This window comes from Coffea arabica, chromosome 10c (genome assembly GCF_036785885.1).
Source record: "Coffea arabica cultivar ET-39 chromosome 10c, Coffea Arabica ET-39 HiFi, whole genome shotgun sequence".
In the NCBI taxonomy this organism is placed as follows: domain Eukaryota; kingdom Viridiplantae; phylum Streptophyta; class Magnoliopsida; order Gentianales; family Rubiaceae; genus Coffea; species Coffea arabica.
This window is the reverse complement of record NC_092329.1, coordinates 31,222,611-31,237,991: the sequence shown is the minus strand read 5'-3', so window position 1 is coordinate 31,237,991 and position 15,381 is coordinate 31,222,611.

Sequence of the window (15,381 nt, the reverse complement as noted above, 5' to 3'; positions counted from 1 at the left end):
TTGTGAGTTTGGGGCGAGCTCTTGACCTAGATGGACTATTCGAGCCGGTTAGGGCTTGGTCGAAGTCAGTCCAACCTGGTTGGAGGTCACCAAGTTTGTGAATCCGGTTCACCGAGTATGTGGACCAAGTTTGTGACCCGAGCTTGTGACTCAAGCTCAAGTTTGTGATTTCGTTCGCCCGGACAAGTTTGTGAGGTGACTGGCCAGTGAGGGTGATAAGGTGTCGGTGGGTGTACAAGTGAAGTTCTACGGACCATTAAGTGTGGTCGACGGAGTGTCGGCAGGAGATCACGCATGGCATATGAATTGGCTTTGGAGCCACCTGTATCCTTATTATGTGATGTTATTTTTCTGCTTTTGCTTTACTCTTACCATGTCACTGTTGTTACGTGAAATTTACGCTTTTGCCCCTGTTTACTTACTAAGCATATAGCTTACCCCATTCCTTTTGTTTTCCTTAGCAGGGGCCGACGCGGGGACTTTTGGCTCGTACACTAGTATAGTTAGATTGGCTTGTAATAGTTGAACAGTTAGAATGTTTGTTTTTGTTTTGGTGGTTTGTATAAGAACCCTTCTTAGGGTCTATCTTCTGCTGGTGGTGGTTATAGTGTATTAGAATAGTTTGACTCGAGACTTTTGAAGATGTAAATATAACTTTTGGGATTGTATATATTGTATATAGTGATCTTTCGATTTATCTAGTTTTATTGCTTTAAGTTTTGAGTCCTGGCGCGAGTTAGGCAGGCGGCCCGCCGATACCCTTGGGTTCGCCCTTGGGAGAAGCGGGGTCGTCACACATTTCATTGAATTTGAAGGAAAAGGATCATAACATGCGACTTAACAAAAGATTCAACATAAGACTTGAATTGAAAAGTGTGACGCCCCGAAAAGTATGAGTGCGAGAACCTGAAAATTTTCTAATTTTCTAGGGTTTATTTTATTTAATCGCCCGCCTTTTCTACATTTTCTTTATTAGAAAAATTCCCCAGATAAAGTTTATGAGTAAATATAGTTTTAAGATAATTTTTCTAGTATTGGGTAGTTTTTGAGAAATAAAGAGTGTATATCGGACGTGGGACCCGCTAGTGCGAAAAGTTCGGAAAAATTCGGCCAGTTGGGTTAAGTTTTGGATACTGGGTTTAATTTATCGGATGTTAAGAGATAATTAGAGGTTGCTTAGATGGTTAATGATGGAGAGACAAAAGGATAAGTGTTACAATTAAAAGGTGCTAGGTGTCGCGACCCGATTGGAGTTGGACTTTGACTTAACTTTCTTACCTTTACTAAATACCAAAATTTGACCAAAAATATCCCATTTCTTCTTCCTTCTTGGCTGAACACTTGAGAGAAAGAAAGAGAGCAAAAGTTTCATCTTCAACTTCAAATCCAAGCCAAATCTTAAGTTCCAACCATTGAAAACTCAAATTACTCCATACAAAGTGCTAGTTAAGGAAGATTAGGAACTTAAATGGAAGGATTTTTGGAGGACAAAGCCTAAGCTCCTACCTTTCTTGTGGTTTTAAGGTATTTTGCCAAGAACATCCTCTTTACTTCAATTAATTGCTTATTAGTGGTTTTTAGTTGTTTTAGATGTTGTTTTGTGGAAGATTAGCACTTGAATGCATGAATTCCAGATTAGGGTTTCACTAACCCCTATTCTGTCCGTTTCTGTTTGACCAGGTTAGAGGCCGAATTGGCCTTAGCACAAAACATGAAAGTTGTATAGAATGATGTTTTCTAGTTACCTGTAAATTTTCAACTCAATCTAAGCTCGGTAGCCTATGAAAAGACCGAAATACCCCTGCTATCCTGTTTCTATCCGAGAATAGTAATCAGCTTTGGTAATTGGGTAGTTTGACTGGGAATACTACCGATTTGGTTGTTGATGTCTTCTTAGGAATTATAGCCTTGTATCTTAGCATTCAAATGGCTTTAGAATCACTTGAATTGGACTTGTATATGCTGCGATAATTCGGAAATACCCAGACTGGTCTAGGTAGGAGTTCAGCGAACAGGGTTGTCTTTTCACCCAATCGGACCGTGACGTTTCACCATGATCCTTACCGAATTAGATTTTGACCAAAACATGAAAGTTGTAACCAATGGTATAAACTAGTAGCCTACAAAATGTTAGCTTGATCCGGCCACTGTAGCATGTGAAATGACCGAAATACCCTTGACTGTCCATGAAACCTGTTTCGCGCCCAGAATTCTGTTTTTGTGTAGTTTTCCATTTTTGATCATGAAAATGCATGATTTGGCCATGGAGGTCTTCATAATAAATGTAGGGTTGTGTTTTAGCTTCGAAACACCATAAGATACACTTCAATCGGACTTCGGTAGCCTGAATTATTGCTGTTTAACAATTGTGCGGTTAGCCAACCTGTTTGTGAGATTCAGGTTTCATATATGTCAATTTTGACCTAGTTGTACTATGAACTGGACTGAGCGACCTTCTGTAACATTGTAGCCCTATCTCTTAGCTTCGAAACGGTGGGTCTTACAACTCCATCCGATAATCGTAGTGCCAAGGGTGCCAAAACCGCTAATGACATCAAATCTGTTTTGGGTTTTAGGGCTTGGATTCGGACAAGATAATGGTATATGACGGATGGGTTCTGAGCCGTGGAGGTGAGTGACCTCAAACTACTTCTAAAGTTATTTATGAACCGTTTCTTACATTATTTACTTTTGAACTGTTTCCAAAATTACTTTTGACATGTTTTCTTGCATATCATGTGTGCTGGCATTTGAGTGTGCCTTGTTTGCTATATTTCTTGACTTCATGACTTGTATTTTGGTTGATAACGTGTTAAGCGCTTATAATGATTTCCAAAATGAGTTTTCGAGGCGAGTGTGTACTTTATCGCACTCGACCTCGATAAATATGAAATTTTCGATTGAAATGTTACTTGCGCATGAATGTAAGCCTTTTGGGCTGAACTGGCCATTGCCCCTTGTTACCGGTCGTCTTGAGCCAGAAGCGGACTCGGTCAGGCGATTAGGAACTTGGGTGAACGTTTGGTATACTCGAGTATTACCTATGTAGGTTGGTGGAGCCTGGCCAAAAGCCAGGGACGGGGTGAATGAAATGAAATGAATGACCAAATGAGCGAGGAAATGTCAGGAGAATGAATGTATCCTTTCATGAATGTTACTATCGCTTTCCATTGTAAATGTTTCTTGAATTATTGATAATCCATATTTACTGTTTTGCAAATGATGTAGTTGTTTCCGGATTTATCATTTAATTTATGACATCATTGCTATATGACATCATTGAAATGAACTATTGTGAAACCGATTTGATTAATGATTTTCTGGTTACTCGCTGAGCTTTTAGCTCACCCCAAAAACTATTTTATTTCCCTCCACAGGGCTCGTGGCGAAGGAAGGACTTGTAATACTTGTGCACGTGTATGGATGGCCTAAACTTTGTACAATTTTGGATTTGGAATTATTTTATGTATATTTGGGATTAGTTTCCGCTGCATTTGTGACATGTAATTATTGGAGACGGATGTGTATTTGTGGACCATTTGATGTATACTTGAGATTTGTATTGTATTTATTTGAGGACTATAGTGAACGACTGAGTCCCGACGAGAGCTGGGCGCCCACCCGCCGAACCCTGGGGTACGCCCTAGGGAGAGGTGGGGCCGTCACAAAAAGCATTTGATTAAAAATTATTTACAAAACTGAAAGACAAAAGATAAACAATGCGAATAAGTTCTTTCATGGCGACCAAAGGCAACTCCCCAGATTTACCGAAATTCCCTTCGAGAGGGAAGGAAATCACTGGTCCAATTCTTCATTGTTTCGGTAGACACCTCTGGAAATTCTGGGTCCTCCAATAGCTCTCTCTCAGAAGCAACCCCCACAAATAGCTCAGACAAACCAACCTCTACTTCCTCGATTGGGTCTACTTCAGCTTTAAATCACCTCTGATGGGTAAGGAAAAGTACAATATAATGGTGGGATATTCATGACAAGTTGCCTTCCTTCCTTTTCTGCCTTTTTGCGATTCATCATTTCCTTCTTATCCTTGATAGTAGGTTGAAACACCAATCCGAAGAAACAAGTTGGTTTGTGAGATCAAGGCAAGAAATGGAAGAAACAAGTTGAGAGCTTTCTTTTCTTTTCTTGTTGAGAGGGCTGGCCAAAGAAGCTAAAAATGAAGAAATAAATTGGCCAAAATTAGCTTTAAGAAAGTAAAAATATCTTGGTCAAAAGTCCAAGGATGAATTGAATGGTGACACTTGTCACCTTTTAGCTTAAAGTTTATCCTTTTGTCTCTCCATAATTAAACCATCTAAGTCACCTCTAATTATCTCTTAACATCTGATAAATTAAATCCAGTATACAAAACTTAATCTAGTTGGCCGAATTTATCGAACTTACCGCACTAGTGGGTCCCACATCTGGTATACACTTCAAACTTAACGTGAACTAACTTGTATCAAGGAAATGATTTGAAAACTATATTCCCTTATAAAAATGTATAAGAAATTAATATATTGAAGAAAGGTATAAAATTATAGACAAGGAAACAAAATAATGTCTCGAAAATATATAAAATTTTCGGGTTCTCACACTCATTCTTTCGGGGCGTCACAGTACTTCCGTCCGATAGCAGACAAAGAGTTTGAAAAATTTTATCAGACGTCCGATGCTTGCATTCGATCGAAGTTAGTGAGTTAGGAGGAATGTCTTATTTCCTTTGGACGTCCAGTGATGGAGTTCTTCATGTGTCCGAAGTTGCGCAATGATTATCGGACGTCCGATCCTGTCTTCACAGGCATCCGATAGCTTTCAGCAACCTTTGTTTCTTTCAATTGCACTTGATCTTTGAATCTGATTTGCTTCATAACTGAAAGTATATATTGAACAGATATTAATATCATCTATTTATTTTGTAAACATCAAAAGTTAGGGACTAAGATCAACAGTACAAGAAAAGGACTCTGAAGTGCAAAAGTGGTTAAAGAAAGTTAATAAAGAAGAAAAGTCAGATTTTAATTTGAGAGTGAACGGTGTACTAAAATTTTGGAATCGTATAATAGTGCCAAAAGATGAAGGGTTTAAGGAGGAAATCTTAGAAAAAGCACACCGATCTAAGTACACGGTACATCTTAGAAGGAATAAAATGTACCAGGACTTGAAGAGTGTGTACTGGTTCAAAAACTGGAAAAAAGAAATTACTCAATTTGTCCAGACTTGTCTGATTTGCCAGCAAGTTAAAATCGAGCATCAGAAACTATCTGGTCTATTACAACCTTTAGAGATAGCCGAGTGGAAGAGGGAAAATATCACCATGGACTTTGTATCTGGATTGCCAAGAACATAAAGAGGTCACGATACTATTTGGATAATAGTGGATAAACTGACCAAATCTGCTCATTTTCTACCGATTAGTATGAAGTACCCGTTAGAGAAATTAACGAAGTTGTATTTGGATGAAATTATAAGAGTACATGGTATACCAGTAAGTATTGTGTCCGATCGAGACCCTAGGTTTGTTTCGTGGTTTTGGCAGCAAATGCAAGAAATATTATGAACTAAATTGAATTTTAGCACTATTTACCATCCACAGACTGATGGACAATCGGAGAGGACAATTCAAACTCTTGAGGATATGTTGAGAACTTGTGTTTTGGACATTGGAGAGAATTGGAGTAAGTATGTAACATTGGTGGAGTTCGCTTATAATAATAGTTTCCATTCATCCAGTCAAATGGCTCTGTACGGAGCACTTTATGGCCGAAAGTGTAGGCCTCTGATTTATTGGGATGAATTGGGTGAAAGAAAGATTTTAGATCCCACTGCAGTGCCTTGGATTAAGGAGGCGTGACAAAAAGTGAAGTTAATGTGCCAGATGATTCAAACTACAAAGAGTCGTCAGAAGATATATGCAGACAATCGAAGGAAGGATTTAGAATTTATGTTTGGAGACCAAGTTTTTCTTAAAATTACTCCTCTAAAAGCAAGTCTGATGACAGGAAAAGGAAAGAACCTACAACCGGGATTTGTAGGACCATATAAGATTCTTTAACGTATAGGAAATATGGCCTATAAGTTGAAATTGCAACCAAGTTTATCTCGTATCCATAACATTTTTCACGTATCCATGCTCAAGAAATATCATCCAGATCCGTCTCATGTCCTGCAACTGGAAAATATTGAGGTCGACGAAGCACTGACCTATGAGGAGAAACCGATAAACCTTCTAGATTGAAAAGTGAAAGAATTGAGAAATAAGAATTTCGTTGGTGAATGTTCTATGGAGAAACCACGGACTGGAGGAAGTAACTTGGGAAGTAGAAGAAAAAATTGGAGGAAAATATCCTGATCTATTCCCAAATCAAGGTATGAATTTCGTGGACGAAATTTTCTTAAGGGGGAGAGGATGTGAGGACTCATGTTTTATTTCTTAAAATAGCCATTTTTAAAATTATTTATCCAAGAGTTAATTAATTATATTATTGTTGCTTGAATTGCTTTAAAATTTCGCCTTATCGCGCGCGAGTCGAAAGTTCAAGCATTTCGTGTTGGAACGACTAAGTTAGGATTTGAAAATTTTATATTAGACTAGTAAAAGAGATTAATTACAGTGTTAAAGGAATTACATTAAAGGATTAGTGCATTAGTGAAACAAACAAGAGAGAAAAGTAGTGGTACGAAACACTATTCATCTACTATTCAAAGTTGACTTTGGCTAGTTTTTTGTTCCTTTTTCTCTCTAATCTTCCAAGGTAAGCTTCACACAAACAAACACTCTCTCTCTCCTCTTTGGTCGGCCGAAACAAGAAAGGAAAAGAAGGGAAGAAAGCTCTCTTCATCTTGCTCCAATTTTACTTCCATTTTACTTGAAAATCTTCACCCAACTCACAAAACCTTTGAAGATTAGTTCTAGTTTGGAGAAAGACAACATCTTGTGGTGTTTCTTGGAGCATTTGTGGTGGAAAAATCTGATTTTTCATCTTGGGTTAGAGGTAACTCTTTAACTCTTCTAGTCTTTCGATTTTCTTTAAGAATCATGGTTAGTTTTGTATGGGTTTGAAACCCTAAACAAGAAATAAGTTAGAGGACTTGAGGAGTTTCATTTCTTGCTTTAATCTCTAGGCTAGTGGTCTTGACGAGGCTTATAGGTAGCTGCCTTGAGCATTTGTTGCTTGGTTAATATTGTTTATGTGTTATATGAAAGGTTTACGGTTAGAAAATGGAGAGAAAGTTGGAAAAATTTTGGTTAGTGAGCTGGCCGAAAAATTCTGGTCATGTTGCTCTATTTTAATTCAAAATTTTGATGCTATATTTGGCAGTAAAATTGATGAATATGTGTTTTATATTGCATTTACAAAGTATTTTCCAAAAATCGTCTCATTTGCATAAAACTTGAGCTTTGGTAAGAATCAAATCTGGAAAAACGTATAGCAGGAGTTCTCGAACAGTGTTCTTTGTTCGAACATATCTCTTTATACAAAAGTCAAAATTGAGTGCCGTTAGTGGCATTCAAAACTAAACATTCATAGCTTTCCAACGGTATAAAAATCACTTGCTAGTTCGAACTGAGTGAACCGTAGTGATTCAGTAAATTCGACTGTCTTGTTGTGACTGTCTGTCCGAGAGGAATAGAGAAGCTGCATTTTGTGGCTCGATTTTCTCTCACTTGTGAACTGATTTTTGAAATGACTCTTTCTAATGAAATGTAGAATTTGAAACCTAATTTACAACGCTATAAACCATTCTTAATTTGAACTTGTATTGAGTGAGATGTAGTCTGATTTCGAAAGTGCAACAAAGCTGGAAACTGGAAAGTTTTTCCCTTCTTGCTAGCCGAATGGTCAGGGTTGATTTGGGATGTTTTGTTTCAAAAATTTTGATGTTAATTACCCATAAATTGCTTATTAAATGTTTCTAGAACCTTTATCTCAAAAATGGAGTGAATTGGGATTGATTTCATTGGACAAAACCTTTGGAAAGAAAAAAAAGAGTGTGTTGGCAGATTTGCTTTAAAAATTTCAAGAACTTTAGTCAATTTGTTAACTGCCTTCCCATTGAGTTTTTGCCTATAATTTGATAGAGAGGTAGTCCACATATGGAAGTTCAATTTACCAAATTTGGTGTAATTCAATACCATTTTGATATCCAAATGATGCCCCAAAGATTGCTCTTCAAATCTGAAAATTTACCGATTAGTTTGCAAGATTTAGCCAACTTTGAACTATTATATCTTGATGCTCAAAACTCTGGATTTAGTTCTGTTTGTCGTGTTTAAAACCTTGTTTGGAACTCTTATTGTGTTATGAATTTCAAGAGTTGATTCACTTTCTGTGAATTATGCCAAATGTCCAAATATCACCGAAAATCAAGACTGGTTCAAACCTGTCTTCTTGGAACTGAAACTTTGAGCTGAAAAATGAATGCCTTCCATTTAGAATCTTAGAAAAGTATCTTCTAGGAACTTTTAGTACATCAAACCTAGATTCCAATGGTATAAAGTTTTCCATTTTTGGACATGCCAAACTCAAGATTTGATTTTCCAAATATTGTCGTGCAAAGCTGAAATTTCCCGATTTCTTAGGGAATGAATTTTTAAGAACTTCTTACTTTCTTTTGATATCGATAGACCGCTTTAAACTCAATTTCATGAAAGAGGCAAGCTCCTCTTGGGACTTTAAATCCTCACTTTTGAACCTTGATTTTTGAGAGATTACGGTTCTCTTTTAAGACATTGACTTAGTCTAAACAAGTGTACATTCTTCATTGGTTGATGCATGGTTGTGAGTGATAGAAAATCGTTATTTGTTCAAGCGCTCAAGGGAATTTTTAAGAGAATCTCGAAGCGGACACCTAAAAGCTTGTTTGATCCCTTGCTCACTTTTTAACTTGGTGAGTGTCAAGTGCATGATTTGTTGTGGAATATGTGAATTGCTTCTTATTAATTATGTGAATTCGAAATTGTCGAGACAAATGTGTTCTTTATCACACTCGTTCTCTTTTAAATGAAATATGATCGAATTTTGCTATGTGAATTGATATTCGACTCGTGTGAAATGATATGGTTGTGAATCGTATTTGTGATCGTCGATTGGAACGTTATCTCATCGACTTATATTCGTATTCAGGGACCGCCCAAACTCATAGGCTAACCTTGTGACTCGAGTATAGACACCAAAATTTTTATTTTTAACTTTATTTGTTTAATTAATTTAATTTTGGCTTTATTCGTTTCAATTTTAGGTTTTATTTTATTTAAGGTTAAAAATATTTTTTTTATCTACTAAATTTCAGAAAAGAAAAAAAGTAAAAATGACAAGTGGGGGGCATGCAATGGGGACAAGTGTCCTTTTGTGTCTTGGACAACAAAGCACCTAAGGGGTTAGGTGTCTAGACACTTGGTAGGTTTGAGAATTTTTGGGGAAAGAAAAATGAAAAAGAAAAGGATTGGGGGATGGCCGAAAAAGAAAAAAAAGGGGGGGGGGAGATCTAGAAAAATCAGGAGAGTTTGGGGTGAGGGAAAACGAGAGAGAAAGAAAGAGGCAAGGGAGAGTTTCGAGGGAAGCAAAAGAAGAACCAGAGGGGTGGCGGACAATGAAGAAAGAGGGGAAGGCTTGAGCGGAGGAGAAGGAACCAGGCAAGGGAATCAGTAGGAGAAACGAGACAAGAAAAAGCGCCGCCGGCAGGCGGACCCTGACTCCGACTCGCTACCCCTCAAGTCTAAACTGAAACCTGATTCCGTCATCCTCCAAGCCCTCAAACCCTAGTAGCAGAATCCACTCCCTCTGCCTCCACCAATCACCTAACCCTCGCCGACCTCTCTCTTTCCCAAGGATGCCGTGAGGGTTTTCTCCTTCTCCGTCCTCTCTTGTTCCTCCGCCAACCAATTCTAGTCCCCAAACTCGACCGCATCGTCCTCAAAGGCAAGCCCTCTTTTCTTCCACTACCGCTAACTCCACCACCTCGTCGGAATCTTCCATTACCGCTTGTGAATTTCACCGAGAGAGAAAGCACTGTAAGCTTATCCCTTTTCTTTTAAGCTTCACTCTTCTTCAATCACAGGTTCTTGAAGTTCTAAGAGCATGTCTGCCGTGATTTTGTTTATTGCAAGTTTCCTGTTAGTTGTTCATGATTTTAGAATATGTATGTCTTATGTGTCGATTGGATTGAGTTCCTGTTGTTTCTGATAAGTTTTGAGGCTAGCCGCGACCTCACTGGAGTAGGAAATTATTGGAATTTTAATGCCCATTTGTTGTTTGATGAAATGCCCCATTGAGAGTTTAGCTTGAAGGACGCATTGATTTCTGTTTTGCATACATTCAGCCAGTTCAAACAGAGCTGTGAAAAATCTTGATGTGTTTTTGGCACCTCGTTTTGTTGTTTGTTGGGCTGAGATAATCCTTCTTCTAGGTTGTGAACTGCCCGGTAGTTGTTGCTGCTTCCTCCCAGAATTTTTGCTGCTTGTTTTCTGTCATCCTGTTTGCTTTAGGCCTTGCAAGTTTGTAATTTGTAGTTTGTAGTTTATGGTTTGTGGATGGTGGTTTTGTAAACATTTACTGCTTTAGTGAAACAAGTTTCTAAGATACCAGACTTGTTGTTTTGATTGCATTGGCAGTCGGTTTGTCGTCAGTGATATATAAAATCTGCCTAGGAGAGTGCATATTTATTTCCTTACTGTGCATCATCGAAAAATGCTTGCATTTGCTGCTTCATTTTTTTTTACATCGCAGCATACCCACAGCTGCATTTTTTTACAGTATTGCTGTTGTACACTCAGTTCTGTGGGTCTATTTTTGTTGTTGTCGGTGCAACTTCCTAATTTGCAAAAGTTGATAGCATGCTACATCGGAAAGGCTGCATTTCTGCAGATTTGTTGCACGAGGAAAGCTGTCATGTTTTGTTTGTGTAATGGCCAAGATCATTGGATTAGTTTTGCCACGGGTTGTTGTTCATTTGCTTGCTGCTATCCGTTTGAAGCCTGTGTGCTGATGCGAATAGAATCACATTCAAATGCCATTGTGTATGAATTTGCACTAGCATGATCCAAGTTTTTTGTGGTATATGGATAATCCATAGTCCGTTTGTAGTTGTTTTGTTTTCTTGGTTCGCTTTGTGAAGTTACCTGAAGAGACAACCATTTTCATTCGGTAGTCTCAAAACGCAGCTTGGCCTGCAAATTTTGCATGTAGAAATGAAGTTTTATTGCACTTTGGTCCCTGTGATTTTGAAGCAATGCTACAAAGGCCCAATTATGTTCTAATTTCTTGCAATTAAGTCCTCACTTGTTTTATTTTCTTGAATGTAGGTTGTTTGCATGACTTAATTGATTCAATTTCATGTTTGCTTTCATTTTTTATGATTCTTTGTTAAATAAAGTGATGCCTTGACCCCTTTCTTTGTTTTTGGAGGGTATATAAGTAATTTCACTCTATTAGGGCACCCACTCAAGGGAGGTACACTCTATCCCTTATTTTGACTTTACTTAATCCTATGTGCCCTTATGTGACTTTATGTGGCTAATTGCATGCCTTTTGAATGTTTTGTTTTATTTATTTATTTGCTTTATTTGCTGCAATTTTGTATATTTATTTAAGTTTAATTTGTAATTATTTGGGAAGGTAATTAGATGCCACAATTGTAATAGTTAGGTATTTCTTTTAATTATTTATGTTATTTCCCCTTTTAGATTGTAGTAGGCCCCCCTCAAATGTAATAGTTAGGGTTTTATTTGCTTTCTTTTTTTGCTTGTGTGATTTGCATGCTTATGTGCTACGTGTTACCGCTTCCCTAGGGTTCTGCATCTAGATAACCATGCTTATGCGCTACATGCTATGTGAAACTATATGCTTTGCATGTCTATTTGCTTTAGTATTATATCTGATTATGTGGATGAAATGTATGTTACCATGGCTAGTCCAATGCTAGTCATGGTCTTCCCCTCGAGCTCTTACAAGTCCAATGCTTGTGAGAGAGCGTTAGTTAAGGGCTAGTCCAATGTTAGACCCAATAGGGTCGTCCCCCTTTCGCTAGTGTCATATCTGCATGCCTCACTACAACTTCATGCATATTTTCATTTTAGTTTTTTTCATTTTGCATGCTCCCCTAACCGTTCCCTCGCATATTTTGTGTGACAGCCCCACCTTCCCCTAAGGCGAACCAAAGGGGTTAGCGGACTGCTTGCCCAACTCTCGCTAGGACTAACGGTGCAGTTTAGAGCGATCTATTGCGTTCCGGAACTTACAAACGCGCGTAAACAAGTCAAAATGTCAAAATAAAAAAAATAAAAAAAAAAAAAGAAATCCGGAGTCGGCCATGAGTAGTAACCGACCCGTCAGAACCCAACCAAATATCAAGCAAACATTCACATCTTGAACTTTAATATTTACAACCCAAAATGGCATACAAAAGTATTCAAAAGTGGATACATGTATGGTTTGCCAAAACAAAAGAGAAACGGACCCAAAAGTACATTTAGGGTTTCAATAAATGAGCTATACAAAAGATATGTCCAACTAGCTCAATTCGGCAACCAAATATCAATTGCAGTCGAAAAGTATTTATTTTCCTGTAAGGAAAACAAAAGGAATAGAGTGAGCTAATTGCCCAGTGAGATAATACGACTCAAACAACCAAGTTCATAGATGCATCAAGCTTTTCAGTCCAATTCATCAAAAGTAAATAAAGATACACATCAATAATGATGATAAAAGGATACGGGCGGCTCTCAAGAGCCCTTTTCCTCGTTTGCATTCTTGATCGGATCTCATTGACTCTCCGTCAATGTTTAAAAGTAACCAACCGTAGACTTCACTTTACTTCCATTCCTTCCACCTAACATTCCCCTACCGGGCTCGAACTCCAAACACTTGCACTGTGGTATTACTCGAGTATACCGGAATCGAGAGTCTCTCATATTACAAGATTCCATAACAGTCCCCAAGGTTCATTAATTGGCACGACCAAGCCCTTGCCGGCTCGATTCAATCAACTACCAATGGGGTTGAGCTCAATGGTAACAATCATGGTCGTTGGATACTCGTCCAAACGACACCAAGTCAAGTACTTTCATTTCATGTAACATTCCAATAACATGATAAGCAATAAATGAGAGTGATAAAGTACGCTCTCACTTCAATCATTTAAAATTCAACGCATCAGGTTCAAGTATCAAAGCCATATAGTAACACACAAGTGAGTAGTACACTCACCAAGCTTGCAAATGGTGTTTCATGCACTTCCGTCAAAAGAACGTCGTGAACCACCGTCACGCCCTAAAACATGCAAACAAGTACAATGAGACTCGATAACGAGTCATAAACCAATGCCAAATACGACCCCAATAGGGTTCCATAAGCATATACAAGCATTAGAGGAAATCAGAAAAATCCGGAAATAGAATTAGCTTTAGCCCTGAAAAAATAGTTTTTGACCTCATTTTACGGTAATGGCACCAAAGGCACTACGATTATCGGATGATGGTACAAGACCCACCGTTTCGAAGCTAAGAGATAGGGCTACAATGTTCCAGAAGGAAACTCTGTCCAGTTTCGAGTGTAACAAGGTCAAAAATGCAAGACACTACACCAGAACCGGAAAAACAGATTCACAAAACGCATTCTGGTGTAAACATCATAAAACAAGCTACCTATGTCCAAATCTAGTAATTACAAAGCCATCCAAAAGCTTGGAAACAGGGCTACATTTCATCAGAAGACCTCAACAACCAATTCTGAAGCATTCCTAACCAAAATAACCAATTACAGACGCAATTCTCAAATTCGGGTAAAACCAGGACAGCAAAGGTAATTTCGACTTTTCTCAAGCTACGCTACTCCGATTGACCTGAAATTTTTTGTAGGACCCCCTAAAATGTCATTCCCTACAACTTTCATGTTTTAATCCAATGCCAATTCGGCCTCTAACCATGAACTACAAAACCAGGCAGAATGTATAACTTTGAAACCCTAGTTTTTCAATTTTCTTCCAAAACAGAAATTGCTTGCAATTAACCACTTTTCCCACCTCCTAGCTTCATTACATACCAATTCCAATCATCATACATGCCCACACAATCATATTCATATTAAATCAGAAAAATCACCAATAATTATAAAACTTCACCAATTCAACCAAAAATCAAGATTAATCCATAAACTTGCATCTCATACTATCACCAAGCATAATTTAAACATTATTAGAGGGAGGAAAGGGATCCTTCACCACTCACCTTAGGAAGACAAGAAAGAGAGCAACTAGTCCTCTTAGCTTTCCAAATAACTCCACAAAACAACTAACAAACACTCCCTTAAGGGTTTCTATGGAACAAAAACAAGAGTCGGCTCTTAACACTCTACCAAAATGTGGCGGGCCAACGAGTTAACACCCAAAAGAGTTTCTTCATAGTGTCACGGTGGTGTGGTGTTGGCCAAATTCGTAGAATCTAGCAGATGACCGGTTTTAGGCATGGCTCTTTGCCTCTCTCCTATCTCGGGTGCAATCTATATGCTAGGCGTTGGAAAAAGGCTTACTTCCAATTTTTAATTGACAAGTTCATTGCTAAACTAGCGGGCTGGCAGAAAAAGCTTCTCTCCCAGGGTGGACGGCTCATCCTCATTAAGCATGTGCTCCCTGCCATACCTAAGCACATGCTGGCAGTAACGGATCCGCCAACCAGGATACTCAAGGAGCTTGAACGAATAATGGCAAATTTCTTCTGGGGTCAGACAGAGCTAGACACTAAGTATCACTGGCACTCTTGGAAAAACCTATGCTATCCAGTGGTGGAGGATGGCCTTGGGATACGATCCTTTGAAGACATATAGGGGGCATTCAGTTGCAAATTGTGGTGGCGGTATTGCCATTCGACCTCCTTATGGGCCAATTTTATGAGGTCTCAGTATAGTGAAGATAATGGGGCAGCTCGCGGGATTTCCAGAGTCTGGAGATGAATGCTGGCCATTTGTGATACGGTAGCGCAGTTCACCAGAGTTATTGACTTAGAGGACGGGGTTTGGCCAGCTTGGGTCCTTACATCCTCTGGCAAATTTACTATCTCATCCGCATGGGATGCACTGCGGCCTAAACGAGCATGCCTTGGGTCCAGGAACTGTGTATGGAGCGGTCGAATTCCTTGCAAAATCGCCGTCTTCATGTGGAAGCTACTTAATAAGTACCTATCTTTTCCTGAGGCCCTACAGCAGTTTGGCTTCCACTTCCCCTCTAAGTGCCCCTTTTGCCTGAATGGGGAATCTCAAAATCACGTCTTATCGGGTTATTTTCTGGCTACTGATGTATGGGGTTTTTTCTCCAGAGCTATATTGGTTCCCAATACACCTACAACAGGCATTCTCTGCCGTCTGCAGCAATGGTGGCTTTGTCATTCTC